The following is a 26847-nucleotide window of genomic DNA, read 5'->3' on the forward strand; positions in this document are numbered from 1 at the left end:
GCAAGTCTCGCTGACTGATTGATCAAGGACGCAGTTGCAACTGTTTACAGCACCCTGCTTGGAGTCTGTAAGCAGCCTATATGCTCAGCTGGACTGGCAAAGCAGAATATCTGTGTGTCAGTGTACTTTATTCATCCGTTGTTGGGTCTGGTGCCCTGTGTGGGGATTACTGCGAAGGGAGCATGACGGACTCCCAAAAACGAAGGTGGAGAGGACAGCATGGTCAAGTCAGTAAAACAGTGAGTCATTGGTGCCTGCTTGGGATTACCAAGTTTGGTGGGGGATTGTTCAGGCTGAGATTTCATCATGGGACAACAGTTATCAGTTCAACAGAGACAGTATATAAAAGTGTTGAAACAGTTACTTAAGGCTAGGGGAGCATCAGTTTTGCAGGCTCAATTAAGAGACCTAATGCAAACTGTTGTCTCACTTAATCCATGGTTCCCAGAAGGACCGCTAAATGTAGACGTCTGGGAAGAAGTGGGGAGAAATCTTAAACAACGTTATGCACAAAGGCAAAGCGTCCCAGGAACAGCTTTTAATGCTATGGGGTTTAATTAGAGCAGCCCTGGTTCTGTTATACACGGAAGAGCCTAAAAAGGGGAAGGAGGAAGAACCGTCACCTATCTTATCGCCTCCTCTTCCCTCAGCCCTGATATCACCGGGCCAAAATAACAAAGAGGAAACAGAAGTTGTGCCTGAGCCACTTCCTCCAATAGATAAGAAAAAGAAAAAGGAAAAAAAAAAGCTGTGAAACCCTGTCTTAAGCAGGCAGCATTAAAAGGGGAGCTCTTAGCCTGCCCAGAAATGCAAAATCAGCAAGGCAATCAGGTACCTAAAGAGTTGTTTTTTTTTTTTTTTTTAAAAAAAAAAAAAAAAAGCATTAGAGGCTAAAGCCAGGCGGTCAAGTGAGCGGTAAGCAGAAGGAGGGCTCAGCAGCAAGGAAGTTCGCGAAACCAGAGCCAGCAAGTGCTCCTGGGAACTCTGTCCACACGGGGGCAGCGACAACAAAGAGCCAGGCCCAGCACTCCGAAGTTAGCCTGTTAGGGAGAGGCCAGGAAGCGCATGCGGAAAAGTCGGCCCAGCGGGCAATAGCCACCTGGCAGCAAGGGCAGGAAGTGTCACACACTAAAAGCGGCACAAGAAAAAGCAGCACCTTTGCAAGCGCAAGGCAGCCGCCACCCCAGGACCCGCCGGCTCAGCTCTCCAGCTCTGCAGGCGGCCCATGGCAAAATTTCATGTGCTCCTTGTACAGGAGAGACATCCCAAATTATAATTCTATGCTAAGATTTAAGTAAAATTTCAGAATCTGAAAAACCTCTTCTGATAATGGCCACTGTTACCTCTCTCTTACCCCTAAGGTGACTCTCTCCAAATCCAATTTAAGTAAAACAGTAACCTCTAAAGGGAGAGAAGTTACCAACGGCCCTTAGTTAAGGAGCAATTAAAGCAAACTTCACTCCAGAAAAAAAAAAACAAAGAAACAAAAACTTCCTGATTACAAGGTTATTCATTTTATGGATAATATTCTACTAACAGCCTTGGAATTGGCCCATTTTCGTCATTCCCAAAAAGTCTGGGAAATGAAGACTTTTGCATGACTTACATGCCATTAATGCTAATTTACAGCCTATGGGACCCCTTCAACAGGGTCACTCATCCCCCATGGCAATTCCTCAAGATTGGCCTATAATCATTATTGACTTAAAAGATTTTTATCAATTCCTCTAGCAGAACAGGGCAGATAAAAATTTGCATTTACAATAGCAGCTATCAATAATGAAAAGCCAGTTTGTCAATTTCATTGGAAAGTGCTTCCTCAAGGAATGCTAAACAGTCCTACCATGTGTCAGTATCATGTAAATCAAGCTTTGCTCCCTAGTAGAAAAGAATTTCCTGATTGCAAGATTATTCATTTTATGGATGATATTCATGATATTCTACTACCAGCCCGAACAGAGCCAATATTTTTAAATTTATATTCCTCTGTCGTAAAGAATTCAGAGCTAAAAGGTTAAATCATTGCACCTAAGAAAGTACAAATGTCCTCTCCTTGGAAATATCTTGGGTACATACTAACTTCCTGGTCAGTAAGACCTCAAAAGGTTAAATTAAATACTAGCAACTTATACGCCTTAAATGATTATCAGAAATTATTGGGTGATATTACCTAGCTCCACCCCACTTTGAGGATTCCTACTGATTAACTACAAAATCTGTTTTCTATCTTAAAGGGCAATCCAGCCCTGGATTTTCCCAGATATTTAACGCCTGCAGAAAAAAAGGAAACTGAGAAAATAGAGCACGCCATCTCTCAGAGGCAGCTAGATCGCATTGATCCATGGTATTCAATTCAGTTGTTTATTTTTCCCACCAAACACCCCCCTACAGGGTTAATAGGACAGATGACCCCAGGGCTATACTTTCTAGAATGGGTTTTTTGCTCACAAACCAGGACTAAAACACTATCTCTGTATATTCACCTATTCAGGCTGTAAATTATGCAATCAGTTGCTAGGTTATGACCCTGATGTCATCAGCATTCCTTTAAGCAAAAAGCAGTGCAAATCAGTATTGTCCTTATCGACAGATCTGCAAATAGTTTTCTCTGATTATATAGGACAAATAGAACATATGCTTCCTGCTGATAAACAACTTCATTTCTTATCTCATATGCAGGTAATATTACCCACAAAAATAGTTCACTCCCCCATACCTAATGGTCTAACACTGTTCACTGATGGATTTGGTAAATATGGAAAAGCGGCAGTCTTGTGGAGACTACACAATTCAATCACTCGATCTGGGTTTACTAGCAATCAGAGAGCTAACATTGGGGCTCTGATACTTCCATGGCCTTGGAAACTTTTTCCACTCAGCCCATAAATATTTTAAGTGACTCAGCTTACTCAGTATATTTGCTACAAAATCTTGAAACAGCTTTAATTAAGTCCACTCTGGAGCCAGCCCTGTGTGCTCTTTTCCTCTGCCTTCAGCAATTGCTAGATCAGCATACACATCCTCTTTTTATTACACACATTTGAGCCCACAGCTCTCTGCCTGGCTCATTGGCTTATGGCAATGAACAAGCGGACCTTCAGGTTATGACATCACTGCTTGAGCAAGCCACCCAATCACATCAATTTTTCCACCAAAATTATGAAAATTTATCTAAACAATTTCAACATATACAAAGGCTGGCTAAACAAATTATCCTACAATGCCCAGATTGCCAGCTCACAGGCACATCCCCTCCTTCCACAGGTATTAACCCTAGAGGACTAGAACCTAACCAGTTATGACAAACAGATGTTACACACGTCCCTAACTTTGGAAAACTTAGATACGTACATGTATCCGTTGATACTAACACCCATCTAATTAGTGTACATGCCCTTCCTGGAGAGTCCACTTGGTATGTCATTAAACATCATCTTTTAAGTTTTGCATTTATGGGATGGCCCACAAAAATTAAAATGGATAATGGTCCAGCTTATGCCAGCTCACAATTTCAACAATTTTGTCACATGTGGAATATCCAACATTCCACAGGGATCCCATATAACCCCCAAGGGCAAGTAATAGAACATGCCCACTCTTAAAAGTATGCTCAAAAAAACAGGAAAGAAGGAGTATGGGTAAAAGACCCTGCAACACTATTGGTACAAGCCTTATTTACCCTTAACTTTTTAAATTTTGATGACAAATTTCAATCAGCTGTAGAAAAGCACTTTGCTAAAACCTCTCAAGGCATAAAACCTGCAGTTTGATGCAAAGATGTAAATAGTAATGTATGGTGTGGTCCAAATGAATTATTAACATGGGGAAGACAGTATGCTTATGTTCACACCCTCTCAGGTCCTCTCTGGATTCCAGCATGATGCATCAAACCATACCATGGCATGGCTAGGACCCAACCTGGTACCAGAAATGAAGGAGTTAACCCTACGAGACCCACAGACCCAGAAGATGCGGCTTCCGTGGATGACACAAGCCCTAGATGTTACCTGGGGGATGCTGAAGAGGACAACTCAGGAGGCTGAACAAATGCTCTAGACACAGACAGCATTTACTCCAGATAATTCGTTTCTTGCTATGCTTTCTGTTGTACATTGCAACTTACGTAGGGTATTAATCCTTTTCATGCTCTCGCTTTGTTTGCAACCTGTACCTGCTACACTCTTTTGGGCTCGTATCTTAGACCTGCCTTTCTTTGCCCTGTCACCTGGGCAGACACTCCCTTCCCAGCCTTTAATAATGTGACTGCTTGGCTAGGAGGGATAGATTTACCCCCAGTGGGGTCCCTCAATAATGGCACACATTGGACTAAAGTGCCAAATAACACTACGTAACACTCCACTATCCTCCCACTGTGTGTAAGTTATAAAGGTTCTAACCCCTACTGTGTACCTGTACCTGTCCCCAAAAACAAGTATGGCTACATCATGGCAAAGGAAATGCCTTAACATTCTTTGCTGCAGGTAGCCTCAAACCAAGCAGTGCAATCAATGCTGCTTTCCCAAACATTCCTTCCAGTGCTAAAGAACAAAGCCAGAAAAGTAATGGATTCCACTTTAGCTGGAATGTCTGTCATGGGAAACAAGCCCACAGCCTCCAGTTAGGCAATTATAGCATCTTAGACTGAAGCCCCCACGGCCGATTGCAGGGCAGCCTTACTAATGTCTTCGTCCATCATAGCATCAATCACAGTTTCATAGCCACGTCTTGTTCCCCTATATTTCGGGCCAATGGGGGAATGGGATATCCCAGACCCCAAGTAAAGTCCATGCCAACCCAAGGCACCTTATGGTGCCTGGGACATCTCAGCACCTCCCTTAACATCTGGCATGGGACATATCATAATGCCAGTCGTAACTATACGATAACCTTTATTCATAATCACACTCATCAGTGCCTGATTTGCACTACCCATCCATATGTTTTCCTTACGGGAACTAATATTTCCATTATACCCCAAAACTCCATGTTTGTAACCCAGGTGCAGGGATAGGCTGGTTTTCCTCATATATCACTAACCACAATACATGTAATTTAAAAATCACTGTGTTATGGTATTAAGGAGACAATCTGAGGCATTTCTACCAGTCAATTTGACACATGATTGGCAAGGTTCCTCTGCTCTTGCCACGTTAGAACGTCCTCTGTCCCAGGTCAGACACAAAAGATTCATAGCTACACTTATGGCCTTTATAATCTCAGCCATAGTCATCCTGGCAACTGCTAGTATTGCTGTTGCATCTACTACTGAGTCAATATAATCAGCTAGCTTTGTAGATAATCTGGCCAAAAATGTGTCTAATGAACTTCTCTTACAGCAATGTATGGATCAAAAGATACTTGCATGACTGTAAGCTGCCTTAGAATATGTGGGGGAGTGACAAGATGCACTGGCATTCCAACAGCAATTAAACTGTGACTGGGGTATAAACATATCTGTGTCACTTCTCTACCTTGGAATCAATCAATACACAGTTGGGATGAGGTAAACCACCACCACTGGGGAACCTTTCATGACAATTTAACAGCAGACATAAAGCAACTTAAAACTAATTTTAGAATCCCTTCAAACCATATACCTACAAACCCAACAGCCATATAGAAGGGTGTGCAAGATCATCTCTCCTGGTTAGACTCCCACTCCTGGGGGTCACTCTTTGACTGGAAAAGAATGTTGCTAATTGTACTCATGATTGTATTATGTCATTTGCTAATTCTAGGATGCAAAGCCAGAATAAGAGCAATAACTACCACACCTGACAAACCTGTTGTTGCATACATGTACACTCTCCAGTCAAAAAGACCTGATGCAGAAAACAAAAAAGGGGGAGATGTGGGTGTTTAGTCAGGATGGTGGGGAAAATTATAAGACACAAACCTTCTTGGAAGGTCTGAGGGGTTTGCATAAGCTCCAGTAATGAACTTGGCTGAAGGCAGCCTTGTCCCCTTAAATAAATAAGAGTAGAAACAAAGGAATGTGGAGAGTTTATCTAACTAGCTTGTTTACTCATGTGGTCCTAAGACTAGCCTTTGATTTACTGTGGGTGCTTAATTGCTTTCTGCTCAGGAGGTCTACAATGTCAATTACCCTCTAGTGGTGTTTACTCACAACCTTTGTCAATTAATCTTTACTGAATAAATGCAAGTCTCTCTGATTGAGGCCATGTTCGCATCTATTGATAGCACTCCACTTGGAGTCTGTAAGTGGCCTGTATGCTCAGCTGGACTGGCAAAGCAGCATATCTGTGTCAGTGTACTTTATTCATCCGTTGGTGGATCAGTGTCTGCAGGACAGACCCCTGCACATGCCCAGTCAGCCAAAGGGGAGATCAGAGTCATTATTCAAATCAGTCTCTCCAAAAATTCGAAGACTGAAGTTTTTTAAGGATAATTTGGTGGGCAGGGGATTAGAGAGTGGAGAATGCTGACTGGTTGGGTCAGAGATGAAATCATAGTGGGTTGAAACAGGTTCTTCTTGCTGTCTTCTGTTCCTGGATGGGATCACAGAACTGCTTGAACCAGATTACTGGCCTGAGTGACAACAGCTGGTGCACCAGCACACGGGGTCCCCAAAATATCTCAAATACCAATATTAGGTTTTACAATAGTGATGTTATCTCTAGGAGCAACTGGGGAAGTCGGGAATCTTATGGCCTCTATGGACTGTGACCTCCAGGTTATATGTAGGTTCTAAGTTATACTGAGGGCTTAAGAAATACCCTGAGAGATGTGGGCCATAAGGCTGCACCACTGTCACTCTAGATGAAAACCAGTGTTCCAAACCAAGGAATGATTTCTTTTATTAAGGCCTTAATGGCTTCAGAAGCTCTTTCTGTCCAACAAAGAAAAGCCTCAACCCAAGGTATCCACAAACAAGAGTAGGTATTTCAAGTTACCTGCTATCCTCGACATCATAGTAAAATCAATTTGCCAGTTCTCTGTTGTTCCTTCACCCCTGGTCTGAACGCCTGTGTTAAGTGGGGAGGGCTAGTTTTGGGGTTGTTCTGGGCAAAGAGGCATTTTTCTATAATCTTCCGAATGGTCTTGTTTATATGTGAACCAGCAATGTATTTTTTTATCCAATTGGAGAGTGGCATCCCTACCACACTGAGTGGAGTCATGATTACATTCAACAATGTCATTCCTAAGATAGTCCAGTGCCAGAATTGTTCCTCTCTCATTGTATATCCATCCAACCTGAGTCCTCTGATCGGGGTCAAAACCCCAATCGAGTGCTCTTTTTAGGTCCTCATCTGAGTATATGGGAGGCTCAGGACCACAATCTATTTTAGGTAGCAAAGGTATCAACAGCATTTTGGGGCCTTTTTCCTTACTATTTTCTTCGTGGCCTCATCTATGCAATATTGTCCTTTGCTACCAAACTCTGCTGGTGCCCAAGGCAATGTATTATAGTTACTTCCTCTGGGCTAAAATGGCATTTAATAGGACTAGAGTTTCTCTAGCATATTTTTAATTATCAGAGGTTAGTCCCATTTTCTTCCAGATGGCCTCATGAGCATAAAAAACAGAGAAAGCATATCTAGAGTCTGTGTACACGGCCACTTGTGCTCATTTACCTAGAAGGAGGGTTCCAATGAGGGCTCTGAGCTCCGTTTTCGGTGCTGATGTTCTGAAGGGCAGTGCTCTGGTTTCTAAAGTCAGTGGGTTACCACCACACACCTAGCTTTCTATTGTCCCTGGCCCATAAAGCTGTTCCTGTCAGTGAACATCTCTAGGCCTGGGCCATCTAGGGGTACATCTGTCAGGTCTGGCCAGCTGGAATGAACTTTTCAATTGTTTGTAGATGGCTGTGCCCAAGTTGAGATGGCATTTGATGAAGCAGGGGGCAGGACTGAGAGTAGATATGGCCCTTCAGCATTACATTTGGGTTGTCTGAAAGAATGACCTGACACCTGCAGAGTCTCCCAGAAGTTGGCCAGTATCCTCCCTTCTGTTTCAGCAAGGGGAGCACACAGTGGGGTGGGTGCACTGTGGCTGGTTGGCCTGATGTAAACTTTTCTGCTTCCTGGAGAAGGTCACAAGTGGCAGCAACAGCCCAAATGCAAGGAGATCATCCTTTTGTGACAATGTCCAATTGCTTTAAGAAACAAGCAATGGATCTTTTAATATTTCCTAGGTCCTGAGTTAACACTCCTAGGCTTATTCTTGTCTCTCAAGCACAAAGAGATCAAAGTGCTGGGGCAGTCAGCAGTTTTCCTTTGATGTCTAGGAAAGTCCTCTATCAGTCTCCAGTCCATTCTAAGGGTTCATTATCTCCTCCCCACAAAGCATTGTATAGAGGCTTGGCAATAAGTCCAAAATTAGAAATCCATATCCAGGAAAATTTGGCCATAACTAAGAAATCTCACAACTGTTGCCAGGTGGTTGGTCTGTCTGCCCTGGTGAAGGTGTCCCGCTGGTCAGGGACCAGGTTCTTCTGCCCTTGGGAAAGCTCAAACCCAAGATATTACTGCAGGCCGAGAAATCAGAGCCTTTTTCTTGGATACCTTGTACCTTTGTTCGGCCAGAAAACTTAGGTTCAATATAGTGTTTTGGTCAGACAACTGCTGTGTGGTGCTGGCAATTAAGATGTCATCAGCATACTGCAATAGAGTACTGCAAGTCTGGGAGATCTTTAGCAAGTCTGGGAGGTCTTTAGCAAGAATTTCCCCAAAGATGGTAGGGGAGTTTTTAAACCCCTGAGGGAGAACTGTCCAACAATACTTTTACTGTGCTTCGGTATCTAGGTCTTCCCATTTAAAAGCAAATAGTTCTTGTGACTCAGGGCTCATGGGGAGGTAAAATAAGGCATCTTTTAAATCTAAGACTGTGAACCAACCGAGTTCACCCAGCTGGGGTTGTGAGTAAAGTACAGGGATTAGGGGCCATTGAGTAGATATCTTTTACCATTGATTGATAACCCTCAAGTCCTGAACAAATCTATGTTTCTTAGTCCCAGGCTTCTGAACAAGCAGAATAGGCATGTTACATGAGGACTAGCAAGGCCTAGTAAGTCCAAACTGAAGGAAAGCACACAGCAGAGGTTGGATGTCCCTTCTCGCTTGTTGGCTTAACAGGCATTGTTTTAAGCATGGCTACATTGTTCCCACCTGTACCCTGTCTTATACTGGACGGCTGTTCTGGCCCTTCCTGGTCTCCCATCTGCCTATGCTTCCACGGCAACCTGCAGGGCATAGGCTTGTTCTGGAGGGTACCAAAATATTTACTCGTACTGGGATGAAAGTAACTTTGGCATTTACTTTAGTTATGAAGTCATGTCACAGCAGAGGAATGGGGCATTCAGGCATATATAAGAAGCTGTGCTTCAGGTGGGTTGGCCCAGCTGATATTCTAAGGGTTGGAGGATAGTCTCGTTAAGGTTTCTCCCAAGACCCTGGTCACTTTAACAGTTTCTGAAGAGTTTAGACAGCCAAGTAACTAGCCTCAGTGTTCACCCAAAAGTCCAAAAGTTGATTTCCCACTGCCATCACGACATGGGATTTCATGTGGGAATATGGAGGGTGTTGCTTGGGTCTGGAGGAACCACAGGGCCCTATCATTTCTGGTCCTTATCCTAGGTATCTTTAACCTCAGACCTCTCAGCTATTTTAGGCATCTGGTGAACAGGGAGGGGGTTTTCCCTAACGCTGTTCTTTTTACAGTGTGGATTGTCTTTTCTCCAGTGGCCTTTTAGCTTGTAGTAAGTGTACTGCTCGGGACCTACAGTGGGATGTCACCTTTTGTTGGTCTGGGGCTCAGTAGGGGTCCTACCTGGGATGAAGCATCTGAAGGAGATTCACGCTGTGGTCCTGGGACCCCTAGAGTCACAGCCACAGCCAGAAGTTTAGCCTGATGTTTCATCTTCCACTGTTCCCTTTAAAAAATTATCTGGACTGGGCAAACACTCTAAAGGCAATCTCCATTAACTGGGACAGGGATATACCCAAGAGCCCCATCCATCTTCTCCAACTTTCTCCAAATGCCAGGAGCACTTTGGCTGATAAAGGTCATTATTTATCATTTGTTGGTACTTCTAGATCATGTCTATATACCACCTATACACTTTAAACACCCATTCCAAGAATTCTGAAGGGCTCTCATTAGGTTTCTGCCTAACTTCTTGAACCTTATTAAGACCTTTCTAGGCCGGGCGCAGTGGCTTACACCTGTAATCCCAGCACTTTGGGAGGCTGAGGCAGGTGGATCACCTGAGGTCAGGAGCTTAAGACCAGCCTGGCCAATATAGTGAAACCCCATCTCTACTAAAAATACAAAAAATTAGCTGGGCGAGGTGGTGCGTGCCTGTAATCCCAGTTACTCAGGAGGCTGAGGCAGGAGAATCGCTTGAACCCAGGAGGCAGAGATTGCAGTAAGCTGAGATCATGCCATTGTACTCCAGCCTGGGCAACAGAGTGAGACTCTGTCTCAAAACAAAACAAAACAAAACAAACAAAACTTTTCGGTTTCAGCACTCCTTTGCAGAGGCCAGTCAGAACGCAGTTGCAGTCTTGATAAGACTAAACCTTGATAAAGCCTTCTCCATTTACGTTCTATTCCCAGTCTGAGGTGGGTACAGCCACCTGTGCAGCCATTCTTACCAGGTTACCTGGGACCTCACGCATGCGACCAACTTCTTTCCCGGCCTTACCTAGGACCATTCTCTGTTCTTCTCAGGTTGATAAAATATAAAGGAAATTTTGTACATCTGCCCAAGGTGTGCTTGGGTTGCAGATATCAAGAACAAATCTTCCATCCTCCTCAGATTCTCCAACTATGTGGGCACGTTATTTTTCCAATTAAACAAATTGAAGGTGGAAATGGAGAGTAGACCCAGATAAGCCCCACTGGCTGACCTGTGACAGCGTCAATGCCTCCTATAGGAATCTGCTGAAGAGGGAATTGCCTTCCCTGAGCTAGAGGGGCACTATGGCCGAATTTGGTTTCCTGTTAGAGGTGTGGGGGTAGACCATTCCTATTGCTCCTGGCTTCTATTCCTGCAAAGGTGGGGAGATCAGGGAAGACTGGGAGATCAGGGAAGATGGGAACCCCAGCTCAGGTGCTCATAGAGCAGCCCCAGCTGCCATAGGTAGGAGGAGGAACTGAGGGCTCATTTAACCGAGCAATCGAAATGTCATCATTTTTTCCTGTGACTCAAAAAAAAAAAACAGGCTTTTTTCCACTGCCAGTTAGTTGGGCCACAACCTTACACCTTTTCTGCATTGGTTTATTTTGCCAAAGTGCCATTAAACACTGTACATAGGAGGTCCCATCCCATTTCTCTTTCCTTTTACAAAACAAATCTAACTCCAAGATTCTGTGGTGACAAACAGAACCCTGACAAGGCCATCATGCATTCTTAATCCCACAGGGAACTATGCCCAAATGGTGTTAGAGAGAAAATAAACTGCTTACAGGTCAGTGGGTGATACCCCCCAAAATTTCCACTTCTTGGGGATACACGCCAATGGGTTCTCCTCCAGTATAGCAGACATTTGGGTCCCCATACTTCTGTGTTTTTATCACAACTTTGTCTCCAATCTTCAAATAAGAGTCTCCAGTGGTTTGTAGGGACACCCCATCCATCAGATCAAGCCCAAAACAAGTTTTCCATTTTCTTGGCCCGATAGGAAGCCCGATATGCCAGAGGGTGAACTTGGTGGCTTTCTAGTGGGTCAAAGAAAACAGCACATTATGAGCAGGTACAGGCATACAAGAGGGACTGAGGTATTTCCCTGTTGCAGGAAGTCAGGGATCCTGAACAGAGGGACTGGCTGAAGCCACAGCAGAAGAACCTAAATTGTGAAGATTTCATGGACATTTATCACTTCCTCAATCTATACTCTTGTAATTTCCTATGCCTGTCTTTACTTTAATCTCTTAATCCCGTCATCTTTGTAAGCTGAGGATGTATGTCGCCTCAGGACCCTGGGATGATTGCGTTATCTGTACCAACTGTAAAACGTGTGTTTGAACAATATGAAATCTGGGCACCCTGAAAACAGGATAACAGTGATTTTCAGGGAACAAGGGAGATACCATAAGGTCTGACAGCCTGTGGGGCCAGGCAGAACAGAGTCATATTTTTCTTATTGCAGAAAGCAAATAGGAGAAATATCACTGAATTTTTTTCCCAGCAAGGAATAACCCTGGGAAAGGAATGCATTCCCAGGGAAGGTCTATGGACAGTCGCTCTGGGAGTGTCTGCCTTATGCGGTTGAAGATAAGGGATGAAAAAGGCCCTGGTCTCCTGCAGTGCCCTCAGGCTTGCTAGGATTAGGAAATTCCAGCCTGGTGAATTCTAGTCAGACTGGTTGTCTGCTCTCGAATGCTGTTTCCTGTTAAGATGTTTATCAATGACAATGTGTGCCCAGTGGGACATGGAACCTCATCAGTAATTCTAATTTCACCCTGGCCTTGTGATCTTGCTCTGCCTCTCTGCCCCTGTGATCTTTTATTGTCCTTTGAAGCATGTGATCTTTATAACTTACTCCCTGCTCATACCTCCCTCCCCTTTTGAAATTCCTAATAAAAACGTGCTGGTTTTGTGGCTCACGGGGCACCATGGAACCTGCCAATACGTGATGTCACCCCTGGAGGCCCAGCTGTAAAATTTCTCTCTTTGTACTCTATTTCTCAGACTGGCCGACACTTAGGGAAAACAGAAAGGATCTACATTGAAATATTGGGGGCTGGTTCCCCCGATATAAAACAGCACACTAAGAGAAGGTACAGGCATACAAGAGGGGAGGTATTTCCCCACCTGCCACATAGCACCTTATAACTACCCTCCCAAAGTGGATTCTGGAACATGTGTTCCCACTCTTGATCTCAGTATAGAAACCTCTTCGCTGTCCAACAGTAGCCATAAGAGGGCAGACACAACCAAGGTTGGGGGCCACAGTCAAAGCAAAGCAGCTACCACCCGGCCACCCACACCTATCTACAGACAGGACAGGTTGAACGAAACTCTCCAATGTTAGATTTTAGATTCCCAGGCAGAGAATACACACAGAACAGTACACAGACATTAGTTTCTTTGCCAGGGCCCAAATACTGACCTGGCAAGGCTCAAATTTGCCCCCACTGACTCCTATCATCTTTGATCCACTCAAGGTGGGGAGGGATGACCTCTGACCAGGAATTTGTTAGTCTCACAAAGCCGGTCTGGTTCCCAGGCAAAAAGGAGATTTAGGGAAAGCACTATTATCATCTTTATTTCAAAGTTAAACTATAAACTAAATTCCTCCTATAGTTATCTCAGCCTGTGTCCAGGAATGAACAAGGGTGGCTTAGAGGTTAAAGGTAAAATGGAGTTGATTATATTAGATCCCTTTCGCTCTCTTTTGTGTGTGTGTGTGTGTCCTCTAGCTATATAAATCCTAAACCTGGGTTTTCTAAGGATAAAAAACTCTGGGCAAGATCGAAGACCAATGTCACCCTGAGTCAGGCCTGCTGGACTTGTGTCAGCAAGTCCTTCAGGGATCCCCTCCATATATAAAAATATACAACAAAGTAATGACAAAGAGAAGGCCTTCAAAACCACAATTCCAGACCAGATTCTAAACTAGAAGAGCATTTCTTTAAACAGGTTCCTTATTCTTCATCCAGCTGGGGAGAGACTGCCACAAACTGAGACTCTTCTTAGAATTCCAGGGAAAGCTGGATAGTCCCTGTGATGGGGCCACAGGTGCCTCTAGAGGGGTCAGTAGATCAGGAGAACAAAGGTTTTGGCAGCACCTGGAATACTCACCAAGCCAGGTTATAAGATGTCTTCCAGGAACTACGTCTCCATTGCAATTAGATCCATGCACTCTGGGTTGGCAGCAGCCTGCTGGCAGACACAACACCAGAGGCAGCCCTTAGTCCAAGAGAACTAAGCAGCCACTTGGATTGGCCTGCAGACCCGAAACTGGTGAGGGACTGCCAAATCACAAAGAGATGTCCACAAGAGCTATCCCAGACAATCCCCCAGATTTGTAACTGAACAACGGATTCTCCTTGCCCACTGCCCAGATAAGAGACAATTTATCAATACAAGGGAATTGAATAAAGAAAGAGTTTACCGCACACAGGGCTGGCTAAAGGGGAGAATAGTTTTATTACTCAGATCAGTCTCCTCCAAAATTCAGAGACAGAGTGCTTAAGGATAATTTGGTGGATAGGGAGTTAAGGAGTGGGAGTGCTGATTGGATGGGTTAGAGATGAAATCATAGGAGGTTCCACGTGGGTTCTTGCCATCCTGTTCCTGGGTGGGATCATAGAACTGGTTGAACCAGATTACTGGTCTGGGTGGTGCCAGCTGGTGCATCAGAATGCAGGGTTTCAAAAATACCTTGAACACTTTTACAGACATTGATGTCATTTCTAGGAGCAACTGTGGAAGTCAGGAATCTTGTGGCCTCTAGCTATATAACTCCTAAACCTAACCTTGTGGCTAATTTGTTAGTCTTACAAAGATGGTCTGGTTCCCAGGCAAGGAGATTTGTTTAGGGAAAGCACTATTATCATCTTTGTTTCAAAGTTAAACTATAAACTAAATTCCTCCTATAGCTCTCTCAACCTACGCCCAGAAATGAAAAAGGGCAGCTTGGAGGTTAAAGGTAAAATGGAGTTGGTTATGTTAGATCCCTTTCGCTCTCATAATTTTTTTTTTTTTTTTGAGACAGAGTCTCACTCTATTACTCAGCTGGAATGCAGTGGCATGATCTCAGCTCACTGCAACCTCCGTCTCCTGGGTTTAAGTGATTCTCCTGCCTCAGCCTCCCGAGTAGCTGGGATTACAAGCATGCATCACCAAGCCTGGTTAATTTTTGTATTTTTTTAGAGATAGAGTTTCACCATGTTGAGAAGGCTGGTGTTGAACTCCTGACTTCAAGTGATCCGCCCACCTTAGCCTCCCAAAGTGCTGGGGTAACAGGTGTGAGCCACTGCCCACTCTCATAATTTTTGCAAATGCAATTTTAACTCAATCATTTTCAGTTGGCAATTTTCAGTGACTGCCTCAGAACTCCCTAGCTGGGTTATTAGTTTAGAAATTATTCTCAGTGGCACAGCCTAGAGACCATTTTAGTCTATTTTGCTTACATTTAATCAATCCCCTGAATTAAATCTCTTCATGTCAGTAATATCTACAGTGGTTTCTATTTTATGCATCAAATTCTACTGATATGGCCATCCACCCAAAGAAAATGTTATAAGATCTGGGAAACTGAAAGAGAAAATATGTAGACAAAAGGTAGCTGCCTTCTTCCAGCTAATGCTGAATTCACAGTAGGCTTTCTGCTTTTAAGATCAACTTGATTATTCAAGAAATGTCCAGTAAGTTCATATCACAGTGAATTCTGTTTCTTCTTTTTTCTAAATCTCTAAGAAGGGTGAAAATATGCACATTACTTAACTAAAAAATAATAAAAGGGGTTGGGCGCAGTAGCTCACACCTGTAATCCCAGTACTTTGGGAGGCAGGCAGATCACAAGGGTCAGGAGTTCAAGAGCAGCCTGGCCAATATGGTGAAACCCCCTCTCTACTAAAAATACAAAAATTAGCAGGGTGTGGTGCCTGTAGTCCCAGCTACTCACGATGCTGAGGCAGGAGAATCACTTGAACCTGGGAGGCAGAGGCTGTAGTAAGCCAAGATCACACCACTGCACTCCAGCCTGGGTGAGAGAGCGAGACCCCATTTCAAAATAATAATAATAAATAAATAATTAAATAATAAAAGAGATAGGGTTCAGGACATACCACCCAAAAATATGACTGTAGGAGAATATGGCACTCTAAATTTACCTTGTTAGCATAAAAGATTATTTTTAGCTATTCTGGAAAACAGCCAAAACAGGGGAAGCTCTGAAAAAAGAGATGTTACCCTTTTGTAAGAGAAATTATACATCTATAAAGGAAATCGCCATTTGTAAGGATGGCTTCCTCTCTGCACTCTAAAATCACTAGAAACTTATCAATGAAGAAGGCATTCGTGTAAATCTACACAACAAACCTTGCTCTTGTTTACAATGATTTTCCTGGCCATGTCATAATTGAGTCTCTTCCACACTATTTATTTGATTCAGAAAACCACAGTATCTAGGCCTAAGTGAAAGCCACCTCTTAGAGATTTACCCATTTCTCTGGATTATCTCCCTTGTATATATGAGATATATGTGTTAATAAACTTCTGTGTGTTTTACTCTTGTTAATCTGTCTTTTGTTCCTGGAGTCTGAGAACTCCCAACAAAAGAAGCAATCAGGAAATGAGAGGAATAAAAGTAGAGAAAAGTGTAAAGAATCATTATTCTTCAAGTTTTAAAGAATGTCACATTTCGTGAATTGAATGTGTTTATTAAATCCCACTAACAAATTCCAGAAAAATTTAAAAATCTTCAGTTAGTAGAAATTTGTAAGTACAATAAAAGAAAGTATGTCCAGTCTGCAGAATATCAAAATTGGTGATGAACAGGTATGGTTTTTATTTGCCTAGCATCCTATGATGGAGAGAGAGGGGGAGAGAGAGAGAGAGAGAGAGAAAAAGAGAGAGCGCACGCGTGCGCACGCACTGCCTCTCTACTTATTCCCAGTTTCCAGGAGTGGAAACATGGTCCAACTCTGGCCAGAGACTATCCTGGTGCTTTTCAAAACTGACTGGGAAAGAAGTGCTCACTACCAAGGTTTTGCTCAGCTAGGACTATTAAAGCCTGGTGCTACTCTGTCCATCCGTCATTATGAGGAAAGCAGATACCAAGGAAAGCAGAGCTGAAATAAGGAGAGGAAGGAAGGTGAGGGCAGTACACATTCTGGTGCTTTAGGTCCAGTATAACTGAGTTTCCAGTGACACTGATAACACAGGAGTCAGAAAAATGCCTAGGGAGATGGTGCGGGTCGCTGGTGAAACCCCACCTTCATGCCAAAGACAGTTTAAAGCCTGAAAGCCAAGCCACAAGTCAAATCCACAGAATGAAATGAGAACCTGTCTTCCCGTTTGGTCCACTGGCCTCTGATCACCAACCTTCACCTATCTTACATATACTCACCCTTCCCCAATTGATTTTTTACACAGCCATGCACACCTTTAAGTGGTGCCTTTGTTTTGAACTTTTTGCATACTCACAAAACAATCAGCATGCACTCCCCTATTCTGGGCCCATAGAGCCCCAGACTCAGTCACACTGGGAAAGAAACCACCCAATTTGGGGTGGGGTACTACCCCTGCATCCCCTCTGCACTGAGAACCATTATGTTGCTCAGTGCAATTCTCCACCCTCCTCACCCTTCAATTGTCAGGATATCCTCATTCTTTGATGCAGAACACCAACCTGGGAAGCACCAAATGCAGGTATGAGCTATAACACAGCCGTATGTGCAAGCTAGGTGCAGACTGGGTGCGCTGAGTGGGTAGGTCACCTCCAGCAGGTAGTATGCCCAAATGAGGTCTGGGTGGGTCACCAACAGGAGGTCCCTGCTGGCAAAGTGACTGAGAAAAATCCTGCATCATTTCTCAGAGCTCATCCAGGATCACCAGAAGGGTGAGTAAATGTGGACCAATGATGCTTCACTTTTTCCCAAGGCTTCTCATCCTCAGACTTTCTTCTGAAGGCAGATGAAGCACCAATCCTCTGATTAGCCAATTAAAGGCAAACAGCACAGCTACAGAGCAATGCTGGGGAGGAACCTGTCACACTCACCTCTGCCCTGTTGCACTCAGGTGTAGGGAATCCTGGCTTTGTTTCCCCTCACAAAGGTATGGCCATCATGGGGATCAGAATAAGGTCCTGGGGCAACTGAAGGCATCCAGCCAAGGCCACACCTTGATGTTGCCTGAAGTCTCCAGACCAGCTCCAGTACCCAACCACCTGCTAGGGTGTCAGCCAAGACTTTGCTGTGGCATTTCTCTTCTTTCTTTCATGGATTGTAATGGCTCCTATCTCTTCTTTTATAATATTAAGGGTGTTGTTGCAAACTACAGAGATATTACTGGGTAGGATGGGCAAGTGGCCCAGTCATCAAAAATGTAATTCAGAACAATGTGGTTTCCACCCATTCTTGGAGGCAAGGAGGAGGCAGTGATTAAGAGTTTTTTCCCCATTGAAGGAACCATTTGCATAAGAGCAAGAGGCTTTTTAACCCAGGTGCCTACACTTTCCTTGACATAAGCTGTTTTTTTTTCCCCCCCACCATGTCAGGAGTTAACACAGATCTGCAAATACAGAGAGCTTTCCTATGCGAGAGTTGTTTTTTTCCTTTTGGGAGGCACCTTACTGGGCCACATCCCCAAATCTTGGGACTCCCCTTCTCTCCCTTGTTAGAGGAGGATCTGGTTCCACAGCTTCACCTTAGCAGTCTGCTTATGGCAGAGACACAATGGAGGAATCGCCCAGGCTGTCACTGCCAGTCACTGACTGCAGTTTGGCAAGGCCCATATGGGAGTCAATTTAATGAGTCCATGCACCCTCCTGGGGCACTTGTTCCAAACTCAATTCCAACCTTCAGGCTGAAGCCCTAGAAAAGGAAACTAGGTCTTAGATCAGACAACAGCAGAAGTCTAGCGGCACAGCACAGGCGAGTATGACTAATTCCTGCCAATTAGGCAACTCCCCCCAGCGTCATGGAAGGAGGTCATGTGTGTATCCAAGGCATAAATGAGGTCTAGGGAACTCGAAGGTTACCAACAGCAGGGAGGATAGGCCAGTGCAGATATTCCTACCCTCTAGGCTTCCCTGCTACATGGGTGAAGGCCATATTGGGACCTATGGGCAGCACCTGCCAAGGTTGGTGAAACATGGGGATAGAAGGATGGAAGAAAAAAGAGGATGCCTTTTTTTTCCCTCTCCCTCATGTACCCTGGGTATTTGCTGGGAAGAGAAATTAAGGGATGCCTTTTTCCCCTCTTTCCCAGATGGTTAAAAACCATCTTCAGTTTGTACTTCTCTCCAGTATATCCTGAACCACTGGAACTCCTTTGGCGGGGGGGGGGGGGGGGGGGGGGGAGGCTTTTTTTCTGTTTCCTTCTCTGTCTTCTCTTTGTGGATGGGTAATTGTGTCTCTATACCACAGGAAACTCCCATTCACAAGTATCCCCAAACAGGGGTAAATATCATTTCCCCAAACCTTAAACTGTTTGGCCTAAAGATGAACCAGGAAGAAATTACAGCTCTAACTGAAAAATCTCTTGAGAAGGGACAACTTTTACAGTATGTAGATAACCTCTCTGTCTGCTTCCCCTTCACAGGACTCCAGGGTCGATAGGACTCCAAAGCCCAAGGGAAGGCAACTTAGAAACCTGACATGCCAGAAGCGTAGAAGTTCTTACCAGTCACACTTCTGGCCTCCCTCTCTCTGTAAAAACTGGATGAATGAATGTTGGGGTGGGGGTGGGGAAAAGAAAATTCGATGTTTATATAATCTGTAGATTTGATTAATAGAAAAAAAGATTTGAGGCTAGTCTTAACCTATAGCTAATCTGGTATACTTTGTGTGTCTTTCTGTATAGTTGTCATAAGGTGGAATACCTTAAAATACAACCTGGGCTTAGCATCCCATAAGCCTGTTGTTCAAGCAGGCCAGAAAACTGGATAGTTACAATCTTTGCTACAGGTCTCAGAAAAACAAAACAAAACAAAACAAAATAAACACTGGATGAGGTCTCCATCTTATTTTACATCCCTGGGAGCTTGACCTTGTAACCACATGGCAGTATTTTCTCTTGCTCTCTGCCATTTTACAATGGCATTCCAGGTTCAGTCCTGCCTTAGGAAATGAGTACTTTCCAGTTAATATCTGTGTGACTTTTTTTTTTTTTCCTTTTTGAGACGGAGTCTCACTTTGTCACCCAGGCTGGAGTGCAGTGGCACGATCTTGGCTCACTGCAAGCTCCGCCTTGCAGGTTCGCACCATTCTCCTGCCTCAGCCGCCCGAGTAGCTGGGACTACAGGCGCCCACCACCACGCCCGGGTAATTTTTTGTATTTTAGAAGAGACGGGGTTTCACTGTGTTAGCCAAGATGGTCTCCATCTCCTCACCTTGTGATCTGCCCACCTCAGCCTCCCAAAGTGCTGGGATTACAGGCGTGAGCCACCGCGCCCAGCCCTATCTGTGTGACTTTTACATTTGCTTATTCTATTCCCAGCCATCCACAACTTTTAGCTTCCTTTTTTAAATTTTCCTTTCTGTGAGCCACATTTAGAGATTCTAGATTTTTAAAAAACTGCTTACCACCTCTTTGAAAATACCTCATAACACTTGTGGTTAAGTCATAACCTTAGTTGAGGTTTGTTGGTTTCACCTGTGAGGTTGCTTTTGGTGACGTTCAAAAGCCAGAAATATTGGCTGCTTGACTAACTCAAGTAATAAAGGACTTAAAAATATTTTTTAAAAGAGCACCATGGTTAAAAGTCAGCTTATATTAACAGCGGGCAGGCTGGGTGTGGTGGCTCACGTCTGTAATCCTAGCACTTTGGGAGGCTGAGGTGGGTAGACTGCATGAGCTCAGGAGTTTAAGACCAGCCTGGCCAACATGTAAAAATCCAGCCTCTACCACAAACACAAAAAATTAGCTGGGTATGGTGGCGTGCACCTGTAATGCCAGATACTTGGGAGGCTGAGGCATGAGAATTATTTGAACCCAAGAGGTTGCAGTGAGCTGAGATTGTGCCACTACACTCCAGCCTGAACAAGAGTGAGACTCTGTCTGAAACAAAAAAAAATTGGATATCCTAGCTATAAGTATACTTAAAACACCTTTATGTCTTTTTTTTCCTCTTTTTGGATCTTGTTTGGTTGGAAAAAGGTTTTTTTCTTCTCAGTTGACTGAATTATTTTTCTCCACTCTCAATGCACACCTGAGAAGCTTAAGATAATTTCTGATAGCCTGGGATTCCTTGGGATAAACAGAGAAGGCACCACAGAACCCATTTTGGGAAAAATCTGTTTTCCTCAGGGAACCCCAATAATCAAAGTCAGATAGATCCCTCTCAAAATCTGTTTTTGTCTTCAAGCTATACCTACTTATTAGGCCCTAGAAATGGCATGTTTTTGTACCCCTGTTCCTTGAAGAGCTCCACCCCAGGTCCAGTAATCCAACTAGGAGATTGCCAAGTGAAAAATCTGGCAGGGCCAGGTGGCTGACACCTGTAATCCTGGAACTTTCAGAGGCTGAGGTGGGTGGATCACCCGAGGCCAGGAGTCTGAGACCAGCCTGGTCAACATGGTGAAATCCCATCTCTACTAAAAATAGAAAAATTAGCCAGGCATGGTGGTGGGTGCCTGTAATCTCAGCTACTCAGGAGGTTGAGCCAGGAGAATCACTTGAACCCAGGAGGTGGAGGTTGCAGTGAGCTGAGATCACATCACTGCTCCCCAGCCTGAGCAACACAGCAAGACTGTCTCAAAAAAAAAAAAAAAAAAAAAACTTATATCTACTGGATTTTCTTCTGTCCGTGTAGTTATACATGTGATATGTGTGTGATGTTTATATTAAAAAGAGCTCCAATTAATTGGATTAAATAAAAATAAGCACTTAGATCAAATATTTTTCAAGAAAAAATAGAAGCTGTAATGCCTTTTAGTTCATGTGACTTTAATCTTAGAGAAATTAAAGTCTTAAAGATTATATGACAAATGTCTTCGAAATGTAAATACACGGTCTAAATTATGCAGGTCAAAGACTAGGATTACTAAATGCTTTAAGGTCAAAAATTGCTTCTTTGGCTGTTGAAAATTGTTTGACTTGCCTGCTTTACAGTTTAAGGCCTGGGGACATACGGAGTTAACTGTGCCCCTAACTATGCTGGAAAGATACCTTATCTGTGCCTAGTACATAATTAAAATAACTTACCAGGTTTTACATCAACACTAAAAATATCTAAAAGTTACCATAACATGTAACTGAGGCTACTGAAAATAGATTTACATGCAAGGTGTGTGAAAAAAGTAAAATATATTTTTAGTAAAAGATTATAAGAAGGCATGGGAGTGTCGATTTTTGCCTAGAGGGTTAAAGGATTGTTTTAAATTAAATTAAGTTAAATTAAACTCAAGGTTTGAACAAGTGTGGAAGGTCTGTAAAAATTAACCTTGTAAAAGAAATCTTGTGTGTAAATGTATTGACTAAATTCAAAAGAGTATTATTTGGTTTTTCCACAAATAGAACATTGGAATAAAAGGAAAACAAGGTTTTCTAAAGGCACCGATCTGCTCTTTAACAAAACTTTGTAGAGAGTTATAAAAGGCTTATAAGAGGATGGGCGCAGTGGCTCTTGCCTGTAATCCCAGCACTCTGGGAGGCTGAGGTGGTCAAATCACCCAACCCAATGTCAGGAGTTCCAGACCAGACTGGTCAATGTAGCAAAACCCCATCTCTACTAAAAATACAAAAATTAGCCAAGTATGGTGGTGGGTGCCTGTAATCCCAGCTACTGAGGAGGCTGAGACAGAAGAATTGCTTGAACCAGGGAAGTGGAGGTTGCAGTGAGCTGAGATCGGGCCACTGCACTCCAGCCTGGGCAACAGATCGAGACTCCATCTCAAAAAAAAAAAAAAGGTTTATAAGAAACTCACCTCATAGACAAACAGGTTAAGATTTGATAGAATTATCTATAAGGGTTTTTTTGTTGTTGTTGTTTTTGAGGCAGAGTCTCACTCTGTCACTACCCAGGCTGAAGTGCTGTGGTGCAATCTCACTGCAACCTCCACCTACTGGGTTCAAGTGATTCTCCTGTCTCAGATTCCTGAAAATTAACCATGCCCAGTTAATTTTTGCATTTTTAATAGAGACAGGATTTCTCCATGTTGGTCAGGCTGTTCTCAAACTCCTGGTCTCAAGTGATCCACCTGCCTTGGTCTCCCAAAGTGCTGGGATTACAGGTGTGAGGCACTACCCCCAGCCTATAAGGTTTCGTTTTTTAAACATTAAGGTTGACATTAATAAACTAATGTAAGGGTGGAGTTTGGCTTTCTCTCTCTTAAAGAAGATTTTCATATAATATAATTAAAGGATAATGAAAGACTTTTGTTTGCCTTGCAAATAAGCTACTGAAAAAAGAGGGAGAGATAAGAGACAGACTGTTTTGGAAACCTAAGTCTTCCCTCAAAGTTTTTGCCTTTTAAAAAGATTTTTCAGTCATCATTTTAGGTAAATAAATGATTTATGATAACCTGGAATTTTATTTCATAATATCAAGTGTTCTAAATCTTTACCATATTTGATAGGCTTCCCAAAATCAAACTTCAACTTCAAAATTGTCTTTCCTGACTCCTAACTTTGGGCTGCTACAGAGGGCCCCTGAAGCATCCAAAAGAGAAATAAACGGGATTATCTGACATATTTAGTTACACAGCACTGTCAAAATAAAAATTATGTTTAAATTCTTCAGGTTATATTTTAGTATATGATATTAAAATACATTCCAAAATTGTATTGGATTTCTAAAATTCTAATGTCTGAGTATATGCTACCAATCATAATCAGGGTTATTATGTTAAGTTATTGTAAACCACAATAATAACCAAATTTCTTTGTTAATCCTGTTTTTGACTGTAACTAACCTGGATATTTTGTTATTCAGAGACAATTGTCTTGTTTTGATCCTTTTCAAAAGATGGTTTATAATCAGCTATAGGACTTTTTGACAGGTGCTCTTAAATAAAGGTTTCTGATAACTTAGGAAATTTTTTTTTTTTTTTTTTTTTTTTTTTTTGAGACAGAGTCTCGCTCTGTCGCCCAGGCTGGAGTGCAGTGGCCGATCTCAGCTCACTGCAAGCTCCGCCTCCCGGGTTCACGCCATTCTCCTGCCTCAGCCTCCCGAGTAGCTGGGACTACAGGCGCCCGCCACCGCGCCCGGCTAGTTTTTTGTATTTTTTAGTAGAGACGGGGTTTCACCACGTTAGCCAGGATGGTCTCGATCTCCTGACCTCGTGATCCGCCCGTCTCGGCCTCCCAAAGTGCTAGGATTACAGGCTTGAGCCACCGCGCCCGGCCAACTTAGGAAATTGTGACATTGGAATAGAGGAAAACAATACAGGATTCATGAAGAGCTGAACTGCAGAATAAGAGTTAACTGAATGGACTGAACTAATAGAAAACTGAAGAAATTCTTTTTAATTTTTTGCTTAAAATGTTGCTGATCCTTTCCAAAGCAAGGGAAACTTTCATTTTCAGCTACTTACAACTTTTAACAATTGAGTAAGGTATATTCCTATGAACAAAATTTGGAGCAATATTTGTTTCTCTCTGCCTGGTTTCTCCAAAATTTGGAAGCTAGATGTGAATATTCTTAACTTATAGCAATATAATGTTCTGCATAAGTGCAATAAGAATCCATTTTCTTTTGCAACAGGATGCAATTGGAGAAACTGGTTCTTTTACAAAGGCTTTTACTAAAAGGGTGTGGTTCCCTTTAGGGAATCAAGCTTGACTTGCAGAGGCATAAAACTTGCAAGTTTTCCCTTAGGAAAACTTGTCTCATGCCTTGTCTACACAATCTCCGTGCAGGTTTGGTGAGTTAGAAATGCCACTTTCTAACAGGGCTAGGAGCCCCAAGTCATCTCGGGCCCTCAAGAAGAGAGAAATGTACCCAACTCAGGTATTTCAGAGTACAAACCCATGGCTGGGCTTGGCTTTAAAAAGTCTCAACTGAGATTCCTTAGAGAACAGGGTTTCATCAAAGCCACTTTTTAAAAGTCTATGTGAAAATAATTATTCTTGCTGCACTTTATGCAAATAATCAGGCCAAGTATGAGTCTAAACTCTGTTTTGCAAACAATTCAGTCCTATCATGATTTAACAAAACTGAGGACTGGAGAGAGAGCAATTACGTTTCAAAACTTATCATACACTTGTCATTATATTCTAGTCTCATAATTAGTTTTTTAAATTTTGGTCTGTATTTTAGACTAACCCTGCTTATTCCTGTGAACTAACCAGTGATCTCTGGCTGCAGCTCAGAAGAGACAAAAGGGATGGGTAATGTAAAAATCTGGATCAATTTTTAAGTTCTGGGCAATCATTCTGCAAATCCTACCAGGTGATAGGAGTAAATAGGGTGTCTATGACCCAGAGGTTTCGTTTTTGGGAAAATAAGACCAAAGGAGCTAACCAAAGCTAAGCCCCATGCACCCAAATCGTAGCAGGCATAACCATAGCCCCCAGTTATCTGGGTGTGTCAGCAGCCTCAGGATTTTGGAGCTGCCCTCATCCCCTCTCTTTTGTTTTGATACATGTCCTCTTTTTTCTTTTTTCAAGATAGAATCTTGCTTTGTCACCCAGGCTGGAGCGCGATGGCATAATCTCGGTTCACTGCAACCTCCGCCTCCTGGATTCAAGCAATTCTCCTGCCTCAGCCTCCCAAGTAGCCGGTATTACAGGCACACACCACCAGGCCCAGCTAATTTTTTGTATTTTCAGGAGAGACGGGGTTTCACCATGTTGGTCAGGCTAGTCTCAAATGCCTGACCTTATGATCCACCTGCCTGGGGCTCCCAAAGTGCTTGGATTACAGGCATGAGCCACCACACCTGGCCTAACATGTCTTCTAGCAACCCAGTCTGTCTCTTCTCGCCTTCAGGCTATCAAACTCCAAACTGTAATGCAATTGCAGCTTTGGACAATGGCTCCCTTTTTTAACGGGGACCCTTAAATAGGCCTCTGAGGTAGATCTGACTGCCGTCTTCCCAAAACAGCGCCCTCTGTCAGCAGGAAGCAGTTAACATCAGTCTTCATTCCTATTCTAATGGCAGTTAGACGTAGCTCCTCAGAGAGGGGAATGGATAGCAGCAGGAGGCAGAAAAACACCTAGGCAGACAGGGACAGGTACCTGGTGAAACCCCACCTCCATGCCAAAGACAATTTAAAGCCTGAGAACTGAGCTACAAGTCAAATCCATGAACCAGATTAAGAACCTGTCTTCCAGTTTGGCATGCTTTCCTCTGATTTACCCCTACCCTTCACCTACTTTACATATGCCTACCCCTTCCCTAATGGGTTTTTTACTGTCATGCCCACCTTTGATTCATGCCTTTGTTTTAACCTTTTTTGCATACTCACAAACCAATCAGCATGTACTCCCCTATTCTGAGCCCATAAAAGTCCTGGACTCAGCCACACTGGGAAAGAAACCACCCAACTTCAGATGGGGGACCACCCTCATGTCCTGCCTCCACTGAGAGCTGTTCTCTTGCTCAATACAATCCTTCTCTGCCCTCCTCACTCTTCAATTGTCAGAGTATGCGCGTTCTTCTTGGACACAGGACAAGAACTCAGGGACCGCTGTATGCGGGTATGAGCTATAACACAGGTGTGCTGGGGCACAGCCTGCGTGGGTCGAGTGGGCGGGCCACCTCCTAGGGGCAGGTAGTGTGCCCCACCAAAGCCTCGGTGAGGACATCACCAGTCAGAGGTCCCCAGCTGGCAAAGTGACCAAGAAAAATCCTGCGTCAACGTCAGACAAATAGCCTCCAGTTATTTAAAGAAGTTTGAACTGAGTTTTTTGTGCTTGAGTCTGAAAGAGGCCTGGCAAATACAAAATAAAAATCTGTCAACACCATTGCATCTCTGAAATTAGCAAATTAAAATAAGTAGTTGGTTTTTCTGCCCCTCCTTAGTTGGTTTAGCCAATGAGCTTCTCCCTCGTAAACCAAAAATAAAATTTGGCTGGAGGCGGTGGCTCAGGCCTGTAATCCCACCACTTTGGGAGGCTGAAGTGGGCAAATCATTTGAGATCAGTAGTTCGAGACCAGCCTGACCAACAGGGTGAAACCCCGTCTCTACTAAAAATACAAAAATTAGCCGGGTGTGGTGGCACACACCTGTAATCACAGCTATTCGGGAGGCTGAGGTCGGAGAAT

General features: G+C 43.4%; 1 long non-coding RNA gene across 3 annotated transcripts in view; it reads right to left on the minus strand.

Annotated features, from left to right (window-relative positions):
* LOC103217326 (uncharacterized) overlaps nucleotides 1-26847 on the minus strand; it is a 56117-nt gene that overhangs the window by 22289 nt on the left and 6981 nt on the right. The window lies entirely within an intron of this gene.

This window comes from Chlorocebus sabaeus, chromosome 10 (genome assembly GCF_047675955.1).
Source record: "Chlorocebus sabaeus isolate Y175 chromosome 10, mChlSab1.0.hap1, whole genome shotgun sequence".
Taxonomy (NCBI): domain Eukaryota; kingdom Metazoa; phylum Chordata; class Mammalia; order Primates; family Cercopithecidae; genus Chlorocebus; species Chlorocebus sabaeus.